The 27,423-nt window shown below is 43.6% G+C and overlaps 1 long non-coding RNA gene across 1 annotated transcript; it reads left to right on the forward strand.

Annotated features, from left to right (window-relative positions):
- Positions 1-52: 52 nt before the first annotated feature.
- Positions 53-27,423, forward strand: LOC106577954 (uncharacterized). Its single transcript, XR_001322246.2, has 2 exons — positions 53-260; positions 26,975-27,423. It is a non-coding gene; the product is annotated as an uncharacterized lncRNA (long non-coding RNA).

The raw sequence follows: 27,423 nt of genomic DNA on the forward strand, positions 1-27,423 counted from the left end.
ATGCCATGGCTACGGAAAGAGGGAGGGAGAAGAGAAAGAGACATACCTAGCGTCAGGGAGGGGAGAAGGTATGGGTGACAGAGAGAGGGAGGATTCCATTCCCATATTAAGTTTTGTAGAGGTCCCTGACCATGCCTAAAAATACTGACACTGAAGGTGTGAGCATTTACAAGATGGCCACCATGGAATTCTGAGGGTTGATGAGCTATACTGTGGAGAGAGAGAGACATATTGAGAGCGTCATATAATCATCAACATGCGTAATTATTATTTTTTTTACCTTTATTTAACTAGGCAAGACAGTTAAGAACAAATTCTTATTTACAGTGACAGCAGGGGCAGAATGACAGATTTTTACCTTGTCAGCTCGGGGATTCGATCCAGCAACCTTTCAGTTACTGGCCCAATGCTATAAACACTAGGCTACCGACCACCCCTGATAACATTATGATACTAATACTCTGTGCCATAGAACCTATTGAAATAGATACTGTTGCCTGCCTATTGTTGCCTGCCTACTGATGCCTGCCTACTGTTGCCTGCCTAATGTTGCCTGCCAAATGTTGCCTGCCTACACTGTTGCCTACATACTGTTGCCTGCATACTGTGTTCTGCCTACTGTTGCCTGCATACTGTGTTCTGCCTACTGTTGCCTGCATACTGTGTTCTGCCTACTGTTGCCTTTCTACTGTTGCCAGCCTACTGTTGCCTGCCAGTGCAGTCCTTAGCTGACAGACAGACAGACAGACAGACAGACAGACAGACAGACAGACAGACAGACAGACAGACAGACAGACAGACAGACAGACAGACAGACAGACAGACAGACAGACAGACAGACAGACAGACAGACAGACAGACAGACAGAGCACCGATTCTATAGAACAGAGTACAGGGCATATATTTATAGTTATGGTGATATCCCCTATGAACAATTTTAAGAATATCAATAACCCAATATCCCTTGATGGACTACAAGATAAATATTTTAATGGCCATTTTGCGACTATTGTTATTACATTTGCAAAAGCCTGGCAGACCTGTCAGTGAATAAAGGTACTAAAAGAGCCAGAGAGAGAGAGACAGAGATCAAAATCCAGAAAAGAGACATTAAATTCTACAACCACCTAAAAGGAAGTGATTCCCAAACCTTCCATAACAAAGCCATCACCTACAGAGAGATTAACCTGGAGAAGAGTCCCCTAAGCAAGCTGGTCCTTGGGCTCTGTTCACAAACACAAACAAACCCCACAGAGCCCCAGGACAGCAACACAATTAGACCCAACCAAATCATGAGACAAAAAGATAATTACTTGACACATTGGAAAGAATTAACAAAAAAACTGAGCAAACTAGAATGCTATTTGGCCCTAAACAGAGAGTACACAGTGGCAGAATACCTGACCACTGTGACTGACCCAAACTTAAGGAAAGCGTTGACTATGTACAGACTCAGTGAGCATAGCCTTGCTATTGAGAAAGGCCACTGTAGGCAGACCTGGCTCTCAAGAGAAGACAGGCTATGTGCACACTGCACACAAAATGAGGTGGAAACTAAGCTGAACTTCCTAACCTCATGCCAAATGTATGACCATATTAGAGACACATATTTCCCTCAGATTACACAGATCCACAAAGAATTCAAAAACAAACCCGATTTTGATAAACTCCCATATCTATTGGGTGAAATACCACAGTGTGCCATCACAGCAGCAAGATTTGTGACCTATTGCCACAAGAAAAGGGCAACCAGTGAAGAACAAACACCATTGTAAATACAACCCATATTTATATTCATTTATTTTCCCTTTTGTACTTTAACCATTTGCACTTCGTTACAACACTGTATATATACATAATGACATTTGTAATGGAACTTCTGTGAAGTGTAATGTTGACTGTTCATTTTTATTGTTTATTTCACTTTTGTATATTATCTACTTCACTTGCTTTGGCAATGTTAACATATGTTTCCCATGCCAGTAAAGCCCCTTGAATTGAATTGTGAGAGAGAGCTGAAGCCAGAGTGAGAGACAGTGAGAAAAAGGGAGAGCTAAAAAGAGAGAGAGAGCATGTCAGATATTCGTTTATAGAGAGAAAGCCTAACGTTGTCATTTTTTTTAGCTTTGGCCGACTGACATATGTTGGCTAGTGTTGCGTGCATGTCTGCATGTAACACTATATTAGGGGGCTTGGAGAGAGAGAGAGAGCGAGAGAGAGAGAGGTATTTACACACTAGAGCTGGGATGATAAAGCGGAAATGTGAGAAAGAAGGAGCGCTAAAGAGGGAGAGAGCATGTCAGATATTAGTTTACAAAGTGAAACAGGAGAGGAGAGTTATTAATAATGGTGTAACCTGACCTCTCCTGCTGGCTCATGCAGTTTAGGCCTATTTAGATCCCAGGCCCAGAGGGAGAGGGTGCAGGAAGATGGTACTGTAGGTATGGGGTAGGTAACTATAGCAAGGTTGGAGGAACATCTGTTTTATTGGTGGTGTATGTACGAGAGAGAGAGAGAGAGAGAAAGAGAGAGCGAGATAGACTGAGTGTGTATTTTTGATTATAGTCAACCAAGCCTCTGTGTGTGTGTGTGTGTGTGTGTGTGTGTACTAGGACACCCTTCCCCCCCAGGATATGATGACCACCGACAGATAGTGTGTATGGTATTGCACCTCAGTGGACAACAGCACCCTCACCTGGCCGTAGCAGTAATGGCACCAAACCTGTTAAAACCCCCATTACTACGATTGTCAGTCACCTGCTTTGCACATATCTACAACCACAGGAGGTTGGTGGCACCTTAATTGGGGAGGATGGGCTCATGGTAATGGCTGCAGCAGAATCAGAACAATGGTATCAAATACATCAAACATATGGCTTCCATGTGTTTGATGCCATTCCATTAGACATTATTATGAGCCGTCCTCCCCTCAGCAGCCTCCACAATGTTCTAAATTACTATTGTAGCTGGAAACGGCTGATTCTTAATGGAATATCTACATAGGCGTACAGAGGCCCATTATCAGCAACCATCAACTCCTGTATTCCAATGGCAAGTTGTGTTAGCTAATCCAAGTTTATCATTTTAAAAGGCTAATTGATCATTAGAAAACCCTTTTGCAATTATGTTAGCAGAGCTGAAAACTGTTGTCCTGATTAAAGAAGCAATAAAACTGGCCTTCTTTAGACTAGTTGAGTATCTGGAGCATCAGCAGTTGTGGGTTCGATTACAGGCTCAAAATGGCCAGAAACAAAGACCTTTCTTCTGAAACTCGTCAGTCTATTCTTGTTCTAAGAAATTAAAGCTATTTCATGTGAGAAATTGCCAAGAAACTGAAGATCTTGTACAACGCCGTGTACTACTCCCTTCACAGAACAGCGCAAACTGCCTCTAAACAGAATAGAAAGAGGAGTGGGAGGCCCCGGTGCACAACTGAGCAAGAAGACAAGTACATTGCAGTGTCTAGTTTAAGAAACAGACGCCTCACAAGTCCTCAACTGGCAGCTTCATTAAATAGTCCCCTCAAAACACCAGTCTCAACATCAATAGTGAAGAGGCGACTCCGGGACTCTGGCCTTCAGTTTCTTGGCAATTTCTCGCATGGAATAGCCTTCATTTCTCAGAACAAGAATAGACTGACGAGTTTCAGAAGAAAGCCTGTAATCAAACCCACAAATGCTGATGCTCCAGATACTCAACTAGTCTAAAGAAGGCCAGTTTTATTGCTTCTTTAAAAAGCATAACAGTTTTCAGCTGTGCTAACATACTTGTAAAAGGGTTTTCTAATGATTAATTACCCTTTTAAAATGACAAACTTGGATTAGCTAACACAATGTGCCATTGGAACACAGGAGTGATGGTTGCTGATAATGGGCCTCTGTACGCCTATGTAGATATTCCATAAAAAAATCTGCCTTTTCCAGCTACAATAGTCATTTACAACATTAACAATGTCCATACTGTATTTCTGATCAATTTGATGTTATTTTAAAAGACAAACAATGTGCTTTTCTTTCAAAAACAAGGACATTTCTAAGTGACCCCAAACTTTTGAACGGTAGTGTACATACATTGTTTTAAATGGAACTTGGACTGGTCACAATATAACCCACCCTCTTCCAAATAGAACTTACACTGTTCTCATGAGAATCAACGTTGTTGCCCTCAGCAGCCTCCACCGGTCTACACAGATACGTAATAGGATAATATTACTGCATCTTAATGTCGAAAACAAAATTCTTAATAATGCACACTAAAATAACTAGCCATTTCTGTTTTGCCTCTGAAGCTAAGCAGGGTCGGTCCTGGTCAGTCCCTGGATGGGAGACCAGATGTAGCTGGAAGTGGTGAAAAAGTCACATGTGGGGAAATTATTTTTCACATTAGGGATAAACATGTGAAAAATGTAACCGTGTGTCTGACTCGTGAAAATATCAAATTTGATTTTTTTCTTTTTTATGTGACATTCTTCACGTTACTTGTTCATGTTGTTTTTTCTAAGGGTCTCTCTAAAATCAATTTTATTGCTTTTCTCTTATTTTCATCTCTCTCTCTCTCTCTCTCTCTCTCTCTCAGTTCCCACCATGCATCTGGTCTGAGGGAGGTGACATTATGTACAGTACATATCATACTGTGCATTTCACAAGGCTTGATTTAGAAGAACCAATTACATGCAATCACTTATTGAAGGGATAAATGAGATGATGAAAACCTCCTCTTAGTAGACCTTGTGTACTTGCAAGATTAGTGATATGACACTAACACATATGTGTAAACAAACACCTTCTTTGTTTAAGGAAGTGAGATCCTCCAATCACGGTGGAAACAGCACACACACAATTTACAATGACTGCAGTAGACAACCATATACAGTATGTCTCTTTGGTAGGAGAACTTGGGAGAGGAAGGGAGTATATTCAATGGTTGTGTGTTACTCTTCAGTAATCACATACATACAGCAGTGATTTTAGCATGTAAATCTTGATGGGGCAAACTGACCAAAAATGTTTACAATGATTACATTTCTTTAAAACAGGCTATAGGCTACATGTGCACCACCAAGTCAGAACAGTAGGCTAAGTTATGAGGGTGGAATGGACCAAATATTAGGGTGATGCACATGGGTTACTAACAGCTTACTACACAACATACACTTAGTATTATGTTCTTAGCTACAGTATACATATCTCCCTGGCATATTGCATCATTTATGCGCAGCATACAATACATGGACTTACCTTGTTGTGCTGTGCTCACATGAACAGGAAGGTGGCGTGGCGGTCCTTCTAGTGGGCAAGTTTGGTAATCAAACTTTGTCATCAAAGTCTGGCATTCTGATTTATGGTGCTTTCAAGACAACTGGGAACTCTGAAAAAAAAAAGTTTGAATCATGATGTCAGTGATCTTGAGGTTGGAGCTCTAGAAAGAGCCCCAAGTTCCGACATGGAATTCCGAGTTGGATGATCATTCAAAATGTTGTTTTTTTTCCCAGCAGGACCTAGTTTTTTTCCCGAGTTCCCAGTTGTCTTGAACTCACTGAAGTCTGAGATTTCCCAGTTCCAATTTTCCAGTTGTTTTGAACGAGGCAGAAGTCATGCTGGATTGACAGCATGGCCAATGTATTCAACCTTTCCTAGCCCATTGTGTTGAATTTTTATCCTTTTAACCTTGGAAAATAGACCGTTAAACCCAGACTTGGACCACACACCCTCTCCACTGAATAGCAGGCTAGTGATTGCTTGCAATGCCTGCAGTTAGCCACTGATTCCTTCCAAACCACTCTTGTTGAATTATCGATTTCCAACTTGTTGTGTAATGTTTAAGTCCAATTGCCGATGAGCACAGACACGTTTTATCTATAATTTCTCTTCATATGACAAGGATTGAAAGGATTTGCCAGTAGACTGTCCACTTGATTCATAATGATGACTGCTATTCTAGCTTGTTAGCTAAGATTTTGAAAGTATGATGTTGACATGATCAGTCCAATCAAAGCTACGGTAGATATAACGTGATTTGACGTCATTTTATCTGTGACCAATGACCTTGATCCTTCTTGGATGGGCACTTCTAATGTAACTCTATGGCAGCACCCAAGGGGCTTGAATGTTCGAGCTCTCCCCATAGATTTTGTGGTGACGTAGTGTCCCGATGAGTGACAGAACACTGAGCCAATCACAGGGCAACTAGATTACCAACCCCTACGCGCCGTATTTTCTGCTGTCTGTCCCACCACAGAAAGCACTGAGCTAGGCTTAAACACCTGCAGTTTGGAGCTGCCTTACTCAAAAAAGCAAAAAAGAGACCATGTTTGTATGTTGTTTTATTAACTTTATTACGTTGTTTACAAACTGATATGTGACACGCATTAATGCCAAATTAACATGCAAAAGAGGCAACAACAAAAAAGGCGCCTGCCCTGAATGTCGGGTCACCACTGATACATACATACATACATACATACATACATACATACATACATGTGATTTCACTTGTGAAAAACTGTGTTTTTTTGTGTGAGGGGAGGTACTTTGCAGTTTGGAATCTATGAGAAAATGAAAATCATTATGAGGCAAATGTAAATTGTCTCTCTGACTTGGCAAGTATCAAAGTAATTACACTCAGTGGAGATGACTGAGTTATACCCAAAGACTGGGAGTGTGTATAGTGCACACACACACGCATGCACACACACACATTTTGCATGGGCACACACATACACTGAGTGTACAAAACATTTGCACCCCCTTTTGCCCTCAGAACACCCTCAATTCGTCAGGGCACGGACTGTACAAAGTGTCGAAAGCGTTCTACATTGATCCTGGCCCATGTTGACTCCAATGCTTCCCACAGTTGTTTCAAGTTGGCTGGATGTCCTTTTGGTGGTGGACCATTCTTGATACACAAGGGAAACTGTTGAGTGTGAAAAACCCAGCAGCGTTGCAGTTCTTGACACACTCAAAACGGTGCGCCTGGCACCTGCTACCATACCCTGTTCAAAGGCACTTAAATGTTTTGTATTGCCCATTCACCCTCTAAATGGCATGTCTAAACTATCTCAAGCCTTGAAAATCCTTCTTTAACCTGTCTCCTACCCTTAATTTATACTGATTGAAGTGGATTTAAGAATTGATATCAATAAGGGATCATAGCTTTCACCTGGATTCACCTGGTCAGTCTGTCATGGAAAGAGCAGGTGTTCTTAATGTTATGTGCACTCAGTCTATATTCACACACATATTCAAACACACAAACATTTGCATAGACGCAAGCTCAAAAATGCTTCTGTTTGCTCACACACATAGAAAGAGACAAACACACACACACACCTTTCCGAACAGTCCCTTCCATATTGATGTTGGCTTGAACCTGAGCTCCAACAGATCATTAAACCCTCATCCACCCTCTCCTTTTCCTACCATTAGAGCTCCATAACCTGCTCTAAAATCTAACAGGAACACAGTGTATAACATACCAAACACATACACACACAAACAAACCCTGCTGGGACTGTAATGGCCCCAGTACCTGCTCCCCCTCTGCAGCTCGCCCACAGTCCGTATGTTAGTGTAAACGTTGCTAAGCAGTGTGTGTGTGTGTGTGTGTGTGTGTGTGTGTGTGTGTGTGTATGTGTCTTTCCCCTCTGCTGCGAGTTCACCAAATGGGTTTGGGAAACCTGTGCCAGCCTTTTACACTGGTGTCCAGGCAACCAGAAATGGCAGAGAAGTGTGTGGGTAGGACACACAAACACGCACGTCAGCCTGAGGAGTATTACTTTGACATTTTAGAGAGATTTTGAAAAGGGTATTGCGTGTGAAGGAACACAAATGAATTTGCATGCCTTGTATTGTTATCAAAATCACTATTATTCTATACGCCTTCTATTAGCTTTACTCATATCAGACCTGGGTCCAAATACTATTTGAAATTTCAAATACTTTATATGTGCTTAATTGAGCTTGCCTGGTTTAATTGACCAATACAATAGACCCCAAACTGCTAATCCTGTTCAGCTGGCACTCCAGGCATGCTAGACCAAACGCTGAAAGTATTTAAAATATTTAAAATAGTATTTGAACCCGTCTGACACATACTGGCATTTCAGGATGACAAGAAGAGGAAAATGTTTAGTCACTGTTTGCATCCCAAAAGGCACCCTAGAGTACCCTTGCCCATAGGGAATAGGATGCCATTTGGGACAAAGTAAGTGTAAAAATGGAAGCATTCTTTGACCGTTTCTTAACGACTCAGGGACATGCTGCTTGGTAACTGTAGAACCTTACAGAATGTCAACATCTAAACTCAAAGTGTGTGTGTGTGTGTGTTTTTACACACTCTCTCTGTCTCTTTCTCTCTATCCACACACACACACACTAAAGAGCTAGATCTGAGGCAGATGGTGCTTTAACCAAAGAGCAATACAGAGGCCAAGGCCCTTTTTTTTTGTTTATCTTAATTCTCTGTTTATCATGTTCTGTGGAAAACATCTTTGTCCAATTAGTCACTTCAGTTCCTGAAATTGCAATTGCTTTCCTTTAGTCTACATGACCTTGAATCAACTTGATGCAGCCATTTCATAGTCAAAAAACATACTGTAGGCCTACTGTAACAACCTCTTAATTGTTTTTGTAAATTGGTACAAAGTCAATAAAACGGATCACAAAGAAACAGAACATTAATTTAACCCGCTCTAGTTTTGCAACCCGCCATTACTGTTCTTCTCCCTGACCCACACTGAAACTGCAACCATTTTGGATATTTTCCCTCCTCCTGCACCACACTCAAACTGCAGCCATTAGGGAACTTCTCCCTCCACCTGCACCAAATTGAAACTGCAACCATTTTGGATACAGATTAATGAGGTAAACGCTGTAGCTCAGCAGAGGTTCTGTGCTGCTGTCACCAGGGCCTGGTCGCTGCTTAATCGGGTCTGTAATCACAGCGTGGCTTCCAGTCACAGCCCCCGGGGGAGGGGCTTAATTAACGAGCTTCTGGTAATGGATACTAATTAGTGTTGTCGTTAGTGTCCCACTCGGGTCTTAGGCCGGTTCTGTGTGGCACCCTATTCTCTATATAGTGCACTACTTTTGACCAGAGCCCTGAGAGCCCCAGGTCAGAAGTAGTGCACTATAAAGGGAATACGGTGCCCTTTGCCCTGGCCTCGTCGACTCTCACGCAGCACTGGGGAGAACACAAATTGGTGTTGATGCATGGCTGTGAGAAACTCAGGGTCCCATCCAGTTAGTTAAAAGGTTTTGCTACGTTTTCTAGCTGTGCATTCTGAATAACACATTCTCTCTGAAAAAGGCTGGATAAATTCCACCTACTGAACATGGTCTCCCAGGGTTTTAAGCAAAAAAGGTCAACTCAAAAAGCTGAAGTACCTCAGAAGGCAATCCAGGAGCAGGGTTGCCTTTCCTGCCACTGCACTGGAGCACACATCTCTAAGTACTAACTAGATGTCAATATTAAGCGCTCTTTACTTCCTTATGCTTGTTATTGACGTCCAATTAGTACTTAGTGATGTGTGTTGGCCAGCCTGTACTTAGACACACACACACACACACACACACACACACACACACACACACACACACACACACACACACACGACTGTCCAGTCTCTAATCAGGGCTGTCAGATCAGTGTCAGACAGAAAAAAAAGAGAGAGTGGTTTAAAACATGGAAAGAGCAAGAGTTAAAAGGAGAGAGGGGCAGAATGACTCCGCATTTTCACTTTTTGTGTTTTCTGTCGACTCCCCCCCACAACAAGCGTTCCTTTCAGCAACATCACAGCCAGTGGCCAGGGAGAGGACACAGACACAGACGCTCTCTCTCTGTCCTGCTTCTCCCTCTCTCTCTCTCTCTCTCTGTCCTTCTCCTTGTCTCTCTCTCTGTCCTTCTGCATCTCCCTGTCTCTCTCTCTGTCCTTCTGCATCTCCCTGTCTCTCTCTCTGTCCTTCTGCTTCTCCCTGTCTCTCTCTCTGTGCTTCTTCTTCTCCCTGTCTCTCTCTCTGTCCTTCTCCTTCTCACTGTCTCTCTCTCTGTGCTTCTGCTTCTCCCTGTCTCTCTCTCTCTGTCCTTCTCCTTCTCCCTGTCTCTCTCGCTGTCCTTCTGCTGCATCTCTCTCTCCTTCTCCCTGTCTCTCTCTGTCCTTCTCCTTCTCCCTGTCTCTCTCTGTACTTCTGCTGCTCCCTGTCTCGCTCTCTGTCCTTCTCCTTCTCCCTGTCTTTCTCTGTCCTTCTCCTTCTCCCCGTCTCTCTCTCTGTCCTTCTCCTCCCTGACTCTCTCTGTCCTTCTCCTCCCTGTCTCTCTCTGTCCTTCTCCTTGTCTCTTTCTCTCTGTCCTTCTCCTTCTCCCTGTCTCTCTCTCTCCATCAGATGACTAGCAGAAATGTGTTTAGGCTGTATTGTACCATAGCTCTCAGAATCCACAATAACAAAGCTACTTTTGTATCTACGACAGTAAATCTTTGTCTGTATCATTTCAAAAAAATATATTTCTCTCCTCTATCTCTCCTACTAATCATTTAGTTTTATCTTTGTATCTAATATTTCTTCCTTTCTTTCCCTTCCTTTGTTCTCAAATGGCCTTGATAAGCATGGGTTGTTTTTGAAGAGTTCCTGTGTGTGTGTGTGTGTGTGTGTGTGTGTGTGTGTGTGTGTGTGTGTGTGTGTGTGTGTGTGTGTGTGTGTGTGTGTGTGTTCGTCTCTGATAGTCACTTCTTCTTCTCCCTAAATTAGTTGATCTTGTGATGGGAAATGAGAACTTCCCTATTAGATTGTCTCCTGGGTGTGAACACACAAACACACAAACAAACAGACACCCATCGCACTATGCAAAACAAACATGCTCTCTCACACATAATACACACACACACACACACACACACAAAGACAAAGACAAACAGACACACACACAGACAGGGCCTTGTTTCCTAGTGTGTGCTATGTCTCGGCCCAGGGCCATGGCAGTCCCTGTAAACACAATCCAGACCAAACAGGGAGAGCCAACACAGCACTCCAAATGCACTTAAAAAACACACATTTGCATGCATGCAAACACACTCACAAACACATATGGATTCACACGCGAGTATGTACACACACCACACACACATATCTGTGCATGTGCATAAACTCAAACACACATACGCATGCACACACACGCACACGTACACTTCTGAATAGCACACACTAGCACACACATACACACACACACACACACTTCTGAATAGCACACACACACAAGCACACGTACACATGAACATGTCAGGACACGTGCTGTGTTTGTCAAACAAACACGATCAAATATTAATGTATGTGAAAAACCAAGTAAAAACACCATCCAGGATCCAGTCAGAATCTCTTGGGAACATTACGTAAAACCACTGCATGAATATTCCAACACCAAAGAGTCTGCGTTTCTCTATAATACTTAATAGTAATTACTTTTGGGTTACTCTGTAGATCTGCTGTGCTATTCAAATGCTGCGTAACACATTTAATTAAAGGGTATGGAACCAGATCTGTAAAAAACACTCATTATCCATTGCAAAGTCACAGAGAAAACACGGATACTTTCTATATTATATACAGTTGAAGTCGGAAGTTTACATACACCTTAGCCAAATACATTTAAACTCAGTTTTCACAATTCCTGACATTTAATCCTAGTAACCATTTCCTGTCTTAGGTCAGTTAGGATCACCATTTATATTAAGAATGTGAAATGTCAGAATAATAGTAGACAGAATTATTTATTTCAGCTTTTATTTCTTTCATCACATTCCCAGTGGGCCAGAAGTTTACATACACTCAATTAGTATTTGGTAGAATTGCCTTTAAATTGTTTAACTTGGGTCAAATGTTTAGGGGATCCTTCCACAAGCTTCCCACAATAAGTTGGGTGAAATTTAGCCCACTCCACCTGACAGAGCTGGTGTAACTGAGTCAGGTTTGTAGGCCTCCTTGCTCGCACATGCTTTTTCAGTTCTGCACACACATTTTCTATAGGACTGAGGTCAGGGCTTTGTGTTGGCCACTCCAATATCTTGACTTTGTTGTCCTTCAGCCATTTTGCCATAACTTTGGAAGTATGCTTAGGGTCATTGTCCATTTGGAAGACCCATTTGCGACCAAGCTTTAACTTTCTGACTGATGACTTGAGATGTTGCTTCAATATATCCACATAATTTTCCTAGCTTACGATGCCATCTATTTTGTGAAGTGCACCAGTCCCTCCTGCAGAAAAGCACCCCCACAAAATGATGCTGCTACCCCTGTGCTTCAAGGTTGGGATGGTGTTCTTCGGCTTGCAAGTCTCCCCCTTTTTCCTCCGAACATAACGATGGTCATTATGGCCAAACAGCTCTATTTTTGTTTCATCAGACCAGAGGACATTTCTACAAATTGTACAATCTTTGTCCCCATGTGCAGTTGCAAACCGTAGTCTGGCTCTTTTATGGAGTTTTGGAGCAGTGACTTCTTCCTTGCTGAGTGGCCTTTCAGGTTATGTTGATATAGGACTCATTTTACTGTGGATATAGATACTTTTGAACCTGTTTCCTCCAGCATCTTCACAAGGTCCTTTTGCTGTTAATCGTGGTCCGTGGTGTTTATACTTGTGTACTATTGTTTGTACAGATGAACGTGGTACCTTCAGGTGTTTGGAAATTGCTCCCAAGGCTGAACCAGACTTGTGGAGGTCTACAATTTTTTTTCTGAGATCTTGGCTGATTTCTTTTGATTTTCCCATGATGTCAAGCAAAGAGGCACTGAGTTTGAAGGTAGGCCTTGAACTACATCCACAGGTACACCTCCAATTGACTCAAATGATGTCATTTAGCCTATCAGAAGCTTCTTAAGCCATGACATCATTTTCTGGAATTTTCCAAGCTGTTTAAAGCCACAGTCAACTTACTGTATGTAAACTTCTGACCCACTGGAATTTTGATACAGTGAAATAATCTGTCTGTAAACAATTGTTGGAAAAATTACTTGTGTCATGCACAAAGTAGATGTCCTAACCGACTTGCCAAAACTATAGTTTGTTAACAAGAAATTTGTGGAATGGTGGACAAAGGAGTTTAAATGACTCCAACCTAAGTGTATGTAAACTTCCCGACTTCAACTGTATTTCTTTTTTCCGTTTTTTTCCTATTGTGCTGTATCTGCTTCAGCAACAAGGGACCACCAATCAGCCTTTTTCTGTTAGATGTATGCAAATATAGAACTGGAAGATGATTTGCATTTTTCAAAAACAATATGCAAGTGTTATTCTTGAAACCAACTGTCAATATGATGTAGAAAACCATGGGCCTATAACGTAGTTGAGCAGTGCAGATGCAAAGTTTGGTAACAGAACGACGGCAGAAACAGCAGAAACCGTCATTCTCTTACCAAACTTTGCACTTTGGTATAATGATTCCAACTTATAAAATGAATCACTCTATGCTTTATAGCTACCTATTTTTATTATGACACATCCAATATTATTGTCATGGCGATATGTAATTATAAAGTAATTGGTCTTGTGGAGTCGAGCTTGTACTTCATATTATCATTTTAAATAATACAATAAAGATTATCCGTGCATAGCAGAGTAATTCTGCTTGTCTAGTGTCATCCATCCTAACACACACACACACACACACACAAGTCCTTTCACATAAAACATGTCGGCGGTGTGTATTCACATTTCATATTAGGATATCCGATGATATTCAATACCATAATGAGTTTGGATGTAAAGACATGGGGAATAGGGTCAAACGTAGTGCACTACTGTATACAGAGAATAGGGTGCCATTTGGGATGCAGCCTTTGTTCATTTCTCACACTTTCTGGCATAGTTCTTAGAGTACTAATGCTGCTTTTAAACAGATCAGGGCATATTCAGACATGGCGACATGCCCTCTTCAACACACACACACAGAGACAGAGAGAGAGACAGAGACACAGAAAGAGAGAGAGAGGTATTTACACACTAGAGCTGGGATGATAACGCAAAAATGATTGACACTGACCATACCGATCATTAATGCCAGGCATTTTGTTGATATCATTCATTATGATAAGTAGTCTACGCTAGAGAAATGTTAAGTTTGAAAATAAATACATTTGTAATATGGGTGATTGTTAGTGGGACATTTGATGGCTACAACCATCAAACTAGTAGTAGAAGTTCTAAAGATTATTAAGAAAAACTGTGGTGCACATTAATGTTATATTTATTCATTTTATTTTTTATTGAACCTTTATTTAACTAGGCAAATCAGTTAAGAACACAATCTTATTACCATGACTGCTTACCAAAAGGCAAACGGCCTCCAGTCGGGATAGGGGCAGGGATTGAAAATAAAGGGCTAAACACACACACACGACAAGAGATACACCACCACACTACATAAAGAGAGACACCACCACACTACATAAAGAGAGACACCACCACACTACATAAAGAGAGACACCACCACACTACATAAAGAGAGACACCACCACACTACATAAAGAGAGACACCACCACACTACATAAAGAGAGACACCACCACACTACATAAAGAGAGACACCACCACACTACATAAAGAGAGACACCACCACACTACATAAAGAGAGACACCACCACACTACATAAAGAGAGACACCACCACACTACATAAAGAGAGACATCACAACACTACATAAAGAGAGACACCACCACACTACATAAAGAGAGGCACCACCACACTACATAAAGAGAGGCACCACCACATTACATAAAGAGAGACACCACCACACTACATAAAGAGAGACATCACCACACTACATAAAGAGAGACACCACCACACTACATAAAGAGAGACACCACCACACTACATAAAGAGAGGCACCACCACATTACATAAAGAGAGACACCACCACACTACATAAAGAGAGACACCACCACACTACATAAAGAGAGACACCACAACACTACATAAAGAGAGACACCACAACACTACATAAAGAGAGACACCACCACACTACATAAAGAGAGACACCACCACACTACATAAAGAGAGACACCACCACACTACATAAAGAGAGACACCACCACACTACATAAAGAGAGACACCACCACACTACATAAAGAGAGACACCACCACACTACATAAAGAGAGACACCACCACACTACATAAAGAGAGACACCACCACACTACATAAAGAGAGACACCACCACACTACATAAAGAGAGACACCACCACACTACATAAAGAGAGTGCTAAGAGAACAACACAGCATGTTATTGTTCTACATATCGTTGTCACATCTATTCAAGATGTTTGTCCATATCACCCAGCTCTAATATATCACACACACACACACACACACACACACCTCTACCTCCATCAAACACCCCTGTGAAAGCGTGGCATGTCTGCGTCTAAAGTTACACTTTTAAATAAAGGAGGGCATTCCATTCTCTGTTCTCACTAGTCAAAAACAGCTGTCCCTTCTCTCTCCATCTCTGTTCCTGCCATCTCACTCCTCTGCTTCTCCCATAATACTCAACCCACCACATCCCACCCACATAGCCTGGGTCTAGGATAGCTACAAGATGAGTTTAAAGGTGGACTTAGCTAAATAGCGTTGCCACGAGAACCACCACAGATATTGAGATGAGCAAGATGCAAGACTTCGCTCTCACGTCACACTTTTTTGCACAGGTTTTCTTTGTAGCCAGGTGACAAAAACAGTGGAGAAGTTGAGCCTGGGCTTCAACCCTATTAGTTGTTGTGGAAATTGACGCGCTGTGCCGTTTACTTTCTGCATGTATGTCATATTTCGGGGTCTACTTGCAATAAAGCCTATAGTAGGCTAACCTCATCCCCAGGATAATCACGTATTATGCGGAAGTGGCTGGTGAATAACAGCAGGGCTACACGTTTGGCTACAACTGCATCAGAGTTGAGAGAACATTGTAATTCTGATGTTTTTTAACTGTGATAAACAAACCTATTCCGCAGTCTAGAGAATTCCATGCCATCTCACTAGCGCTTTTTCTGGCATCTCGCGCTTCCGATGGCACACTGATTGTTACATCGGAGAAGATAGTAGAAAAATAGTTGGATGGGAATAGTGTAGGAAGGAGTGAGGGAAAACGAGATAGGATTTACGAACCGGATAGCGCGGTGACATCAGCTTGGAAAAATGTGTGTGCGCGAGTGTCTGCAAAGCAACATAATCAGACGGTTTCCACTAGTTACCACAGCCACAATGTCAGAATTGGCTTATAATTTAAGGTTAGGGGTTAGGAAGAAGGTTAGCAGTGTGGTTCAATTTAGGTTTGAGGTTAGGGTTAGGTTTCAAATCTGAGTATAAGAAGATAAATGGTAGAAATAGGCGGGGTTTATGACTTTGTGTTCATGGTAACTAGTTAGGAACCAGACAGCGCGTGTAACCGGGAACGAAAACCGAGAGAGGATAGCGATAGTGTAATATTTTCTGTACATTTTTTATTGTTTATTTCACTTTTTTTATTATCTACTTCACTTTCTTTGGCAATGTTAACATATGTTTTCCATGCCAATAAAGCCCTTGAATTGAAAGAGTGGGGGGATTGCCGTTTTCATAGCAGCAGGATATTATGATGGCAGCACGATCGCGAAATGTATCTTTTCAAAATAAGAGTCCATCTGCAAAGACATGCTAAACTTTGGGAATATAGAGAAAAAAAGGTAGTGGAAGTGGAATTAGTGTATCCTCTAATTCTCTTTCATACTGGCTTAAGGAATCCATAATTGTTACATTTTATGTAACGCTATTACCACTAGCATATGTTGCATATCTATGGCTTTAACTGGCCTTCCCTGTAGCTCAGTTGGTAGAGCATGGTGTTTGCAACACCAGGGTTGTGGGTTCGTTTCCCACAGGGGGCCAGCACAGAAAAAAAAAAAATGTATGAAATGTATGCATTCACTACTGTAAGTCGCTCTGGATAAGAGCGTCTGCTAAAATGACTAAAATGTAAAAAATGTAACTGGCCAATGTGACTTTAAGATCACAGGCACTATTACATGATCAAAACACCAGCAGATATGGGCCGTGCCAGGCACATTTGGCATAACCTTTTCGCTGTCACTAAACATACTCTGTAATTGTTGACTTGCAAAAGATGCAGGTGACACAAATTGTTCCTTCACATGTGACTTCAAAATATAATTGTACCCGTTAATTATTTGGTCGATGAACCACTTGTTGTCGTTGATTAATATTTTATAATCCTCTTTTGTAAGTGGAGATGGAATCGTTTTGGTTGTCTTTGGAATTAGAAGTTAAAACACAGATGAGTCATTCTTTGTGCATTTGTCAGAGCACAGATACTTCTGTCTTTCTGAAGAAAATGTAGTACTTTTGTAACAGTATTCGTCGTCTGAAGAGGAAGAATCATCAGACCAAAACGCAGCGTGTTAAGTGTTCATATTTTCTTGAATAAACTGAACACTAAAACAGAAATAACAAAGAGAAGAATCGAAACAGTTCCGTAAGGCTGCAAACCACTAAACAGAAATGAACTACCCACAGAAACTCTGTGGGAAAAGGCTACCTAAGTATGGTTCCCAATCAGAGACAACGATAGACAGCTGTCCCTGATTGAGAACCATACCTGGCCAAAACAAAGAAATACACAAAACATAGTTACACCCTAGTCACACCCTGGCCTAACCAAAATAGAGAACAAAACCCTCTCTATGGCCAGGGCGTGACAGTACCCCCCTCCCCCCCAAAGGTGCAGACTCCGGCCGCAAAACCTGACTCTAAAGGGAAGGGTCCAGGTGGGCCTTCTTTACGGCAGCGGCTCTGGTGCGGGACGTGGACCCCGCTCCACCTTAGGCTTGGCCCACTTAGGTGGCGCCTCTGGAGTGTTAAACAAATCTACTTTGAAACAAAAGTCTACACCTCACACACATGGTTATGGACTTAAATAAAGACACCTGTACCATGTCAGATATAGAGTTGAAATGTATTACATTTTGAGTTTGCAACCCAATATTACACTTTATATACAGTCGTGGCCAAAAGTTTTGAGAATGACACAAATATTAATTTCCACAAAGTTTACTGCTTCAGTGTCTTTAGATATTTTTGTCAGATATTACTATGGAATAGTGAAGTATAATTACAAGCATTTCATGAGTGTCAAAGGCTTTTATTGATAATTACATGAAGTTGATGAAAAGAGTCAATATTTGCAGTGTTGACCCTTCTTTTTCAAGACCTCTGCAATCCACCCTGGCATGCTGTCAATTAACTTCTGGGCCACATCCTGACTGATGGCAGCCCATTCTTGCATAATCAATGTTTGGAGTTTGTCAGAATTTGTGGGTTTTTGTTTGTCCACCCGCCTTTTGAGGATTGACCACAAGTTCTCAATGGGATTAAGGTCTGGGGAGTTTCCTGGCCATGGACCCAAAATATTGATGTTTTGTTCCCTGAGCCACTCAGTTATCACTTTTACCTTATGGAAAGGTGCTCCATCATGCTGGAAAAGGCATTGTTTGTAACCAAACTGTTCCTGGATGGTTGGGAGAAGTTGCTCTCAGAGGATGTGTTGGTACCATTCTTTATTCATGGCTGTGCTCTTAGGCAAAATTGTGAGTGAGCCCACTCCCTTGGCTGAGAAGCAACCCCACACATGAATGGTCTCGGGATGCTTTACTGTTGGCATGACACAGGACTGATGGTAGCGTTCACCTTGTATTCTCCGGACAAGCTTTTTACCGGATGCCCCAAACAATCGGAAAGTGGATTCATCAGAGAAAATTACTTTACCCCAGTCCTCAGCCGTCCAATCGCTGTACCTTTTGCAGAATATCAGTCTGTCCCTGATGTTTTTCCTGGAGAGAAGTGGCTTCTATGTTGCCCTTCTTGACACCAGGCCATCCTCCAAAAGTCTTCGCCTCACTGTGCGTGGAGATGCACTCACACCTGCCTGCTGCCATTCCTGAGCAAGCTCTGTACTGGTGTTGCCCCGATCCTGCAGCTGAATCAACTTTAGGAGACGGTCCTGGCGCTTGCTGGACTTTCTTGGGCGCCCTGAAGCCTTCTTCACAACAAATGAACCGCTCTCTTTGAAGTTCTTGATGAGCCAATAAATGGTTGATTTAAGTGCAATCTTACTGGCAGCAATATCCTTGCCTGTGAAGCTCTTTTTGTGCAAAGCAATGATGATGGCACATGTTTCCTTGCAGGCAACCATGGTTGACAGAGGAAGAACAATGATTCTAAGCACTACCCTCCTTTTGAAGCTTCCAGTCTGTTATTCGAACTCAATAAGCATGACAGAGTGATCTCCAGCCTTGTCTTTGTCAACACTCACACCTGTGTTAACGTGAGATTCACTGACATGATGTCAGCTGGTCCTTTTGTGGCAGGGCTGAAATGCAGTGGAAATGTGTTTTGGATTTTAAAAAAAATTCTGTTCAATTGCATGGCAAAGACGGATTTTGCAATTAATTGCAATTCATCTGATCACTCTTCATAACATTCTGGAGTATACGCAAATTGACATCATACAAACTGAGGCAGCAGAATTTGTGAAAATTAATATTTGTGTTATTCTCAAAACTTTTGGCCACGACCGTACACTACCTGTCAAAAGTTTAGATCACCTACTCATTCAAGGGTTTTTCTTTATTTCTTACTATTTTCTACATTGTAGAATAATAGAGAAGATATCAAAAATATGATAACCGCTTGTGTATTTCCCACTGTGAAGCATAGAGGAGGGGGTGTTAGGGGGTGGAGTGCTTTGTTGGTGACACTGTCTGTGATTTATTTAGAATCCAAGGCACACTTAACCAGAACGGCTACCACAACATTCTACAGCGATGCGCCATCCCATCTGGTTTGGGCTTAGTGGGACAATCATCTGTTTCAACAAGAAAATGACCCAACACACCTTCAGGCTGTGTAAGGTCTATTTTAACAAGAAGGAAAGTGATGGCGTGATGCATCAGATGACCTAGCCTCCACAGTCCCCCAACCACAACCAAATTTAGATGGTTTGTGATGAATCGGGCCGCAGAGTGAAGGAAAAGCAGCCAACTAGTGCTCAGCATATGTGGGAACTCCTTCAAGACTGTTGGAAAGCATTCCGGGTGGAGCTGGTTGAGAGAATGCCAAGCATGTGCAAAGCTGTCATCAAGGCAAAGGGTGTTTTTTTTTAAGAATCTCAAATATTAAACATATTTTGATTTGTTTAACACTTTTTTGGTTACTACATGATTCCATATGTGTTTTTTCATGGTTTTGATGTCTTCAATATTATTCTACAATGTAGAAAATAGTTTAAAAAATAAAATTAAAAAAACTTGAATTAGTAGGTGTGTCCAAACTTTTGACTGGTACTGTATATATATATATATATATATACAATTGAAGTCAGAAGATTACATACACCTTAACCAAATGCATTTAAACTCAGTTTTTCACATTTCCTGAGATGTAATCCTAGTAAAAAAACATGTATTAGGTCAGTTAGAATCACCACTTTATTGTAAGAATGTGAAATGCCAGAATAATAGTACAGAGAATGATTTATTTCAGCTTTTATTTCTTTCATCACATTCCCAGTGGGTCAGAAGTTTACATACACTCAATTAGTATTTGGTAGCATTGCCTTTAAATTGTTTAACTTGGGTCTATTGTTTTGGGTAGCCTTCCACAAGATTCCCACAATAAGTTTGGTGAATTTTGGCCCATTCCTCCTGACAGAGCTGGTAGGCCTCCTTGCTTGCACACGCTTTTTCAGTTCTGCCCACAAATGTTATATAGGACTGAGGTCAGGGCTTTGTGATGGCCACTCCAATACCTTGACCTTGTTGTCCTTGAGCCATTTTGCCACAACTTTGGAAGTATGCTTGGGGTCATTGTCCATTTGGAAGACCGATTTGCGACCAAGCTTTAACTTCCTGACTGATGTCTTGAGATGTTGCTTCAATATATCCACATAATTCTTGTACCTCATGATGCCATCTATTTTGTAAAGTGCTCCAGTCCCGCCTGCAGCAAACCACCCCCACAACATGATGCTGCCACCCCCGTGATACACGGTTGGGATGGTGTTTTTGCGGCTTGCAAGCCTCCCCCTTTTTCCTCCGAACATAACGATGGTCATTATGGCCAAACAGTTCTATATTTGTTTCATCAGACCAGAGGACATTTCTCCAAAAAGTATGATCTTTGTCCCCATGTGCAGTTGCAAACCGTATTATGTCTTTTTTATGGCAGTTTAGGAGCAGTGGCTTCTTCCTTGCTGAGCGGCCTTTCAGGTTATGTCAATATAGGACTCGTTTTACTGTGGATATAGATACTTTTGTACCTTTTTCCTCCAGCATCTTCACAAGGTCCTTTGCTGTTGTTCTGGGATTTATTTGCACATTTCGCATCAAAATACGTTCATCTCTAGGACACAGAATGCATCTCCATCCTGAGCAGTATGACGGCTGCATGGTCCTATGGTGTTTATACTTGCGTACTATTGTTTGTACAGATGAGCATGGTACCTTCAGGCATTTAGAAATTGCCCCCAAGGATGAACCAGACTCGTGGAGTTCTACCATTTTTTTCTGAGGTTTTAGCTGAATTCTTTTGATTTTCTCATGATGTCAAGCAAAGATGCACTGAAATTGAAGGTAGGCCTTGAATGACATCCACAGGTACACCTCCAATTGACTCAAATTATGTCATTTAGCCTATCAGAAGCTTCTAAAGCCATGACATAAGTTTTTTTGAATTTTCCAAGCTGTTTAAAGCCACAGTCAACTTAGTGTATGTAAACTTCTGACCCAGTGGAATAGTGAAACAGTGAATTATAAGTGAAATAATCGGTCTGTAAACAATTGTTGGAAAAATGACTTGTGTCGTGCACAAAGTAGATGTCCTAACCAACTTGCCAAAACTATAGTTTGTTAACAAGAAATTTGTGGAATGGTTGAAAAATGAGTTTCAATGATTCCAACCTATGTGTATGTAAACATCCGACTTCAATTGATATATATATTTCTTCTTTAAAACAACAACAATACAAAGAAAAACAATATGAATGGCCGCTCCCACCGTGGGTGTTCTGGTCAGTGGGTGCGCTCACTCCCACCTGCCCCCATCCGACGCCTGGCATAGAGAATTATACCACGCTCAAAGTCGCTTAGGTCACTTGTTTGCCCATTCTAACGTTCAATCGAACAGTCACTGGCTCGTGTGGTTGATGTCCTTGATGATCTTTTTGGCCTTCCTGGGACATCGAGTAATGTAGGTGTCCTGGAGGGCGGGTAGTTTGCCCCCGGTAATGCGTTGGGCAGACCGCACCACCCTCTGGAGAGCCTTGCGGCTACGGGCGGTGCAGTTGCCATACCAGGCGGTGATACAGCCTGACAGGAGGCTTTCAATTGTGCATCTGTAAAAGTTTGTGAGTGTTTTAGTTGACAAGCCTAATTTCTTAAGGCTCCTGAGGTTGAAGAGATTCTGTTGCGCCTTCTTCTCCACTGTGGTCCTGTCTATGTAGATAGGGGGGTGCACCGTCTGCCTTTTTCTGAAGTCCACGATCATCTCCTTTGTTTTGTTGACGTTGAGTGAAAGGTTGTTTTCCAGGTACCACACTCCCAGAGCCCTCATCTCCTCTCTGTAGGCTGTCTCATCATCGTTGGTTATCAAGCCTACTACTGTTGTGTCATCTGCAAACTTGAGGATTGAGTTGGAGGCTTGCTTGGCCAAGCAGTCATGGGTGAACAGGGAGTACGGGAGGAGGCTGAGCATGCACCTTTGTTGGGCCCCAGTGTTGAGGATCAGCGGAGTGGAGGTGATGTTTCCTACCTTCACCACCTGGGGCAGGCCTGGCAGGAAGTCCAGGACCCAATTGCACAGGGCGGGGTTCAGACTCACCCCATTATCATACAGAAGGCGATGTCAGTACAGGTGCATCAAAGCTGGGACCAAGAGACTGAAAAACAGCTTCTATCTCAAGGCCATCAGACTGTTAACCAGCCATCACTAGCACATTAGAGGCTGCTGCCTATAAGCATAGACTAGAAATCACTGGCCACTTTAAGGAATGGAACACTAGTCACCTTAATGTTTACATATCTTGCATTGCTCATCTCATATGTGTATATACTGCATTCTATACTTTTCTACAGTATCTTAGTCACTTAATGTTTACATATCTTGTATTACTGATCTCATATGTATATACTGTATTCTATACTATTCTACAATATCTTACTCCGTAGATTTGTGTGTAATGGGTATATGTTGTGTACTGTAATTGTCACGCCTGCTTCTGCTCTTCCGCCAGGCTCCCCAACATTGCGCACTCCTGCCATCATCATTACATTTAACATAACATTTAACATTTAAGTCATTTAGCAGACGCTCTTATCCAGAGCGACTTACAAATTGGTGCATTCACCTTATAATATCCAGTGGAACAACCACTTTACAATAGTGCATCTAAATCTTTTAAGGGGGGGTTAGAAGGATTACTTTATCCTATCCCAGGTATTCCTTAAAGAGGTGGGGTTTCAGGTGTCTCCGGAAGGTGGTGATTGACTCTGCTGTCCTGGCGTCGTGAGGGAGCTTGTTCCACCATTGGGGTGCCAGAGCAGCGAACAGTTTTGACTGGGCTGAGCGGGAACTGTGCTTCCTCAGAGGTAGGGAGGCGAGCAGGCCAGAGGTGGATGAAAGCAGTGCCCTTGTTTGGGTGTAGGGCCTGATCAGAGCCTGAAGGTACGGAGGTGCCGTTCCCCTCACAGCTCCATAGGCAAGCACCATGGTCTTGTAGCGGATGCGAGCTTCGACTGGAAGCCAGTGGAGAGAGCGGAGGAGCGGGGTGACGTGAGAGAACTTGGGAAGGTTGAACACCAGACGGGCTGCGGCGTTCTGGATGAGTTGTAGGGGTTTAATGGCACAAGCAGGGAGCCCAGCCAACAACGAGTTGCAGTAATCCAGACGGGAGATGACAAGTGCCTGGATTAGGACCTGCGCCGCTTCCTGTGTGAGGCAGGGTCGTACTCTGCGAATGTTGTAGAGCATAAACCTACAGGATCGGGTCACCGCCTTGATGTTAGTGGAGAACGACAGGGTGTTGTCCAGGGTCACGCCGAGGCTCTTAGCACTCTGGGAGGAGGACACAAGTGAGTTGTCAACCGTGATGGCGAGATCATGGAACGGGCAGTCCTTCCCCGGGAGGAAGAGCAGCTCCGTCTTGCCGAGGTTCAGCTTGAGGTGGTGATCCGTCATCCACACTGATATGTCTGCCAGACATGCAGAGATGCGATTCGCCACCTGGTTGTCAGAAGGGGGAAAGGAGAAGATTAATTGTGTGTCATCTGCATAGCAATGATATGAGAGACCATGTGAGGATATGACAGAGCCAAGTGACTTGGTGTATAGCGAGAATAGGAGAGGGCCTAGAACAGAGCCCTGGGGGACACCAGTGGTGAGAGCACGTGGTGCGGAGACAGATTCTCGCCACGCCACCTGGTAGGAGCGACCTGTCAGGTAGGACGCAATCCAAGCGTGGGCCGCGCCGGAGATGCCCAGGTCGGAGAGGGTGGAGAGGAGGATCTGATGGTTCACAGTATCAAAGGCAGCAGATAGGTCTAGGAGGATGAGAGCAGAGGAGAGAGAGTTAGCTTTAGCAGTGCGGAGAGCCTCCGTGACACAGAGAAGAGCAGTCTCAGTTGAATGCCCAGTCTTGAAACCTGACTGATTAGGATCAAGAAGGTCATTCTGAGAGAGATAGCAAGAGAGCTGGCCAAGGACGGCACGTTCAAGAGTTTTGGAGAGAAAGGAAAGAAGGGATACTGGTCTGTAGTTGTTGACATCGGAGGGATCGGTGTAGGTCTTTTCAGAAGGGGTGCATCTCTCGCTTTCTTGAAGACGGAAGGGACGTAGCCAGCGGTCAAGGATGAGTTGACGAGCGAGGTGAGGTAGGGGAGAAGGTCTCCGGAAATTGTCTGGAGAAGAGAGGAGGGGATAGGGTCAAGTGGGCAGGTTGTTGGGCGGCCGGCCGTCACAAGACGCGAGATTTCATCTGGAGAGAGAGGGGAGAAAGAGGTCAAAGCACAGGGTAGGGCAGTGTGAGCAGGACCAGCGGTGTCGTTTGACTTAGCAAACGAGGATCGGATGTCGTCAACCTTCTTTTCAAAATGGTTGACGAAGTCATCCGCAGAGAGGGATGGGGGGGGGGGGGGAGGAGGATTCAGGAGGGAGGAGAAGGTAGCAAAGAGCTTCCTAGGGTTAGAGGCAGATGCTTGGAGTTTAGAGTGGTAGAAAGTGGCTTTAGCAGCAGAGACAGAAGAGGAAAATGTAGAGAGGAGGGAGTGAAAGGATGCCAGGTCCGCAGGGGAGGCGAGTTTTCCTCCATTTCCGCTCGGCTGCCCGGAGCCCTGTTCTGTGAGCTCGCAGTGAGTCGTCGAGCCACGGAGCAGGAGGGGAGGACCGAGCCGGCCTGGAGGATAGGGGACAGAGGAAATCAAAGGATGCAGAGAGGGAGGAGAGGAGGGTTGAGGAGGCAGAATCAGGAGATAGGTTGGAGAAGGTTTGAGCAGAGGGAAGAGATGATAGGATGGAAGAGGAGAGAGTAGCGGGAGAGAGAGAGCGAAGGTTGGGACGGCGCAATACCATCCGAGTAGGGGCAGAGTGAGAAGTGTTGGATGAGAGCGAGAGGGAAAAGGATACAAGGTAGTGGTCAGAGACTTGGAGGGGAGTTGCAATGAGATTAGTGGAAGAACAGCATCTAGTAAAGATGAGGTCAAGCGTATTGCCTGCCTTGTGAGTAGGGGGGGAAGGTGAGAGGGTGAGGTCAAAAGAGGAGAGGAGTGGAAAGAAGGAGGCAGAAAGGAATGAGTCAAAGGTAGACGTGGGGAGGTTAAAGTCACCCAGAACTGTGAGAGGTGAGCCATCCTCAGGAAAGGAACTTATCAAGGCGTCAAGCTCATTGATGAACTCTCCAAGGGAACCTGGAGGGCGATAAATGATAAGGATGTTAAGCTTGAAAGGGCTGGTAACTGTGACAGCATGGAATTCAAATGAGGAGATAGACAGATGGGTCAGGGGAGAAAGAGAGAATGTCCACTTGGGAGAGATGAGGATTCCAGTGCCACCACCCCGCTGGCTCGATGCTCTAGGGGTATGCGAGAACACGTAGGCAGACGAGGAGAGAGCAGTAGGAGTAGCAGTGTTCTCTGTGGTAATCCATGTTTCCGTCAGCGCCAGGAAGTCTAGGGACTGGAGGGTAGCATAGGCTGAGATGAACTCAGCCTTGTTGGCCGCAGACCGGCAGTTCCAGAGGCTGCAGGAGACCTGGAACTCCACGTGGGTCGTGCGCGCTGGGACCACCAGGTTAGAGTGGCAGCGGCCACGCGGTGTGGAGCGTTTGTATGGCCTGTGCAGAGGGGAGAGAACAGGGATAGACAGACACATAGTAGACAAGCTACAGAAGAGGCTACGCTAATGCAAAGGAGATTGGAATGACAAGTGGACTACACGTCTCGAATGTTCAGAAAGTTAAGCTTACGTTGCAAAAATCTTATTGACTAAAATGACTAAAATGATACAGTACTGCTGGCTGGTGGAGTAGGCTAGCTAGCAGTGGCTGCGTTGTTGACTTTGAACGTGTAGCTGGCTAGGTAACCTCGATAGTTTCAGTACTACCCCTTGTCATGATACAAAGCAACTTTGTAGCTAGCTAGCTAACATAACACTAATCAAGATTACACACACCTGCCTTCCCCCCGTCATGCGCATCGGCGATTACTGGACTCACCTGGACTCAATTACCTCTGTCATTACCTTCCCTATATCTGTCTGGTTCCCTGCTCTGTTCCCTGCTTCTGTATTGATTGTCTTATGCCCTTGAAAACCTGTATGCTGCTGCTGTTCCTGTCTTGTTTTATATCTGTTTATATCGGATTAACTGTTTGACTCCCCGTACCTGTTTCTCATCCCAGCGTCGGTCTTTACAGAATTCAGAAGCCATCATACGAAGCATCGGGGAGTGCTGACGTTCCGGTTGGTGGTGACGTCGGGACCGGGGCCCGACACCAATGGAACTGGGGGTGCCTAAGCCAGCTCGTTGGGCTGTTACGTCCTAGCTGGCTCGAGAGGTTTCTTGCCCCGGTTGGCTCGGCAGGCGCCCATCTCACGTCAGTACTCAGCCGGCTCGTCAGGCTGCTACGCCTCAGCCCGGATCTTTGGGCTCCCACGCCTGAACGGGATCGACAGGCCTTCATGCCTCAGCCGGATCGTCAGGCTCCTATGCCTCAGCCGGCTCACCAGGCTCTCACGCCTCTGCCGGTTCGTCGGGGTTTCACGCCGAGACGGCTTGTCCAGCGCCTGTGCTGACGTTGTTCCTGTCTTGTTTTATGTCTGTTCCTGATTAAATGTTTGACTCCCCATA

This window comes from Salmo salar, chromosome ssa18 (assembly GCF_905237065.1).
Source record: "Salmo salar chromosome ssa18, Ssal_v3.1, whole genome shotgun sequence".
Classification (NCBI taxonomy): Eukaryota; Metazoa; Chordata; class Actinopteri; order Salmoniformes; family Salmonidae; genus Salmo; species Salmo salar.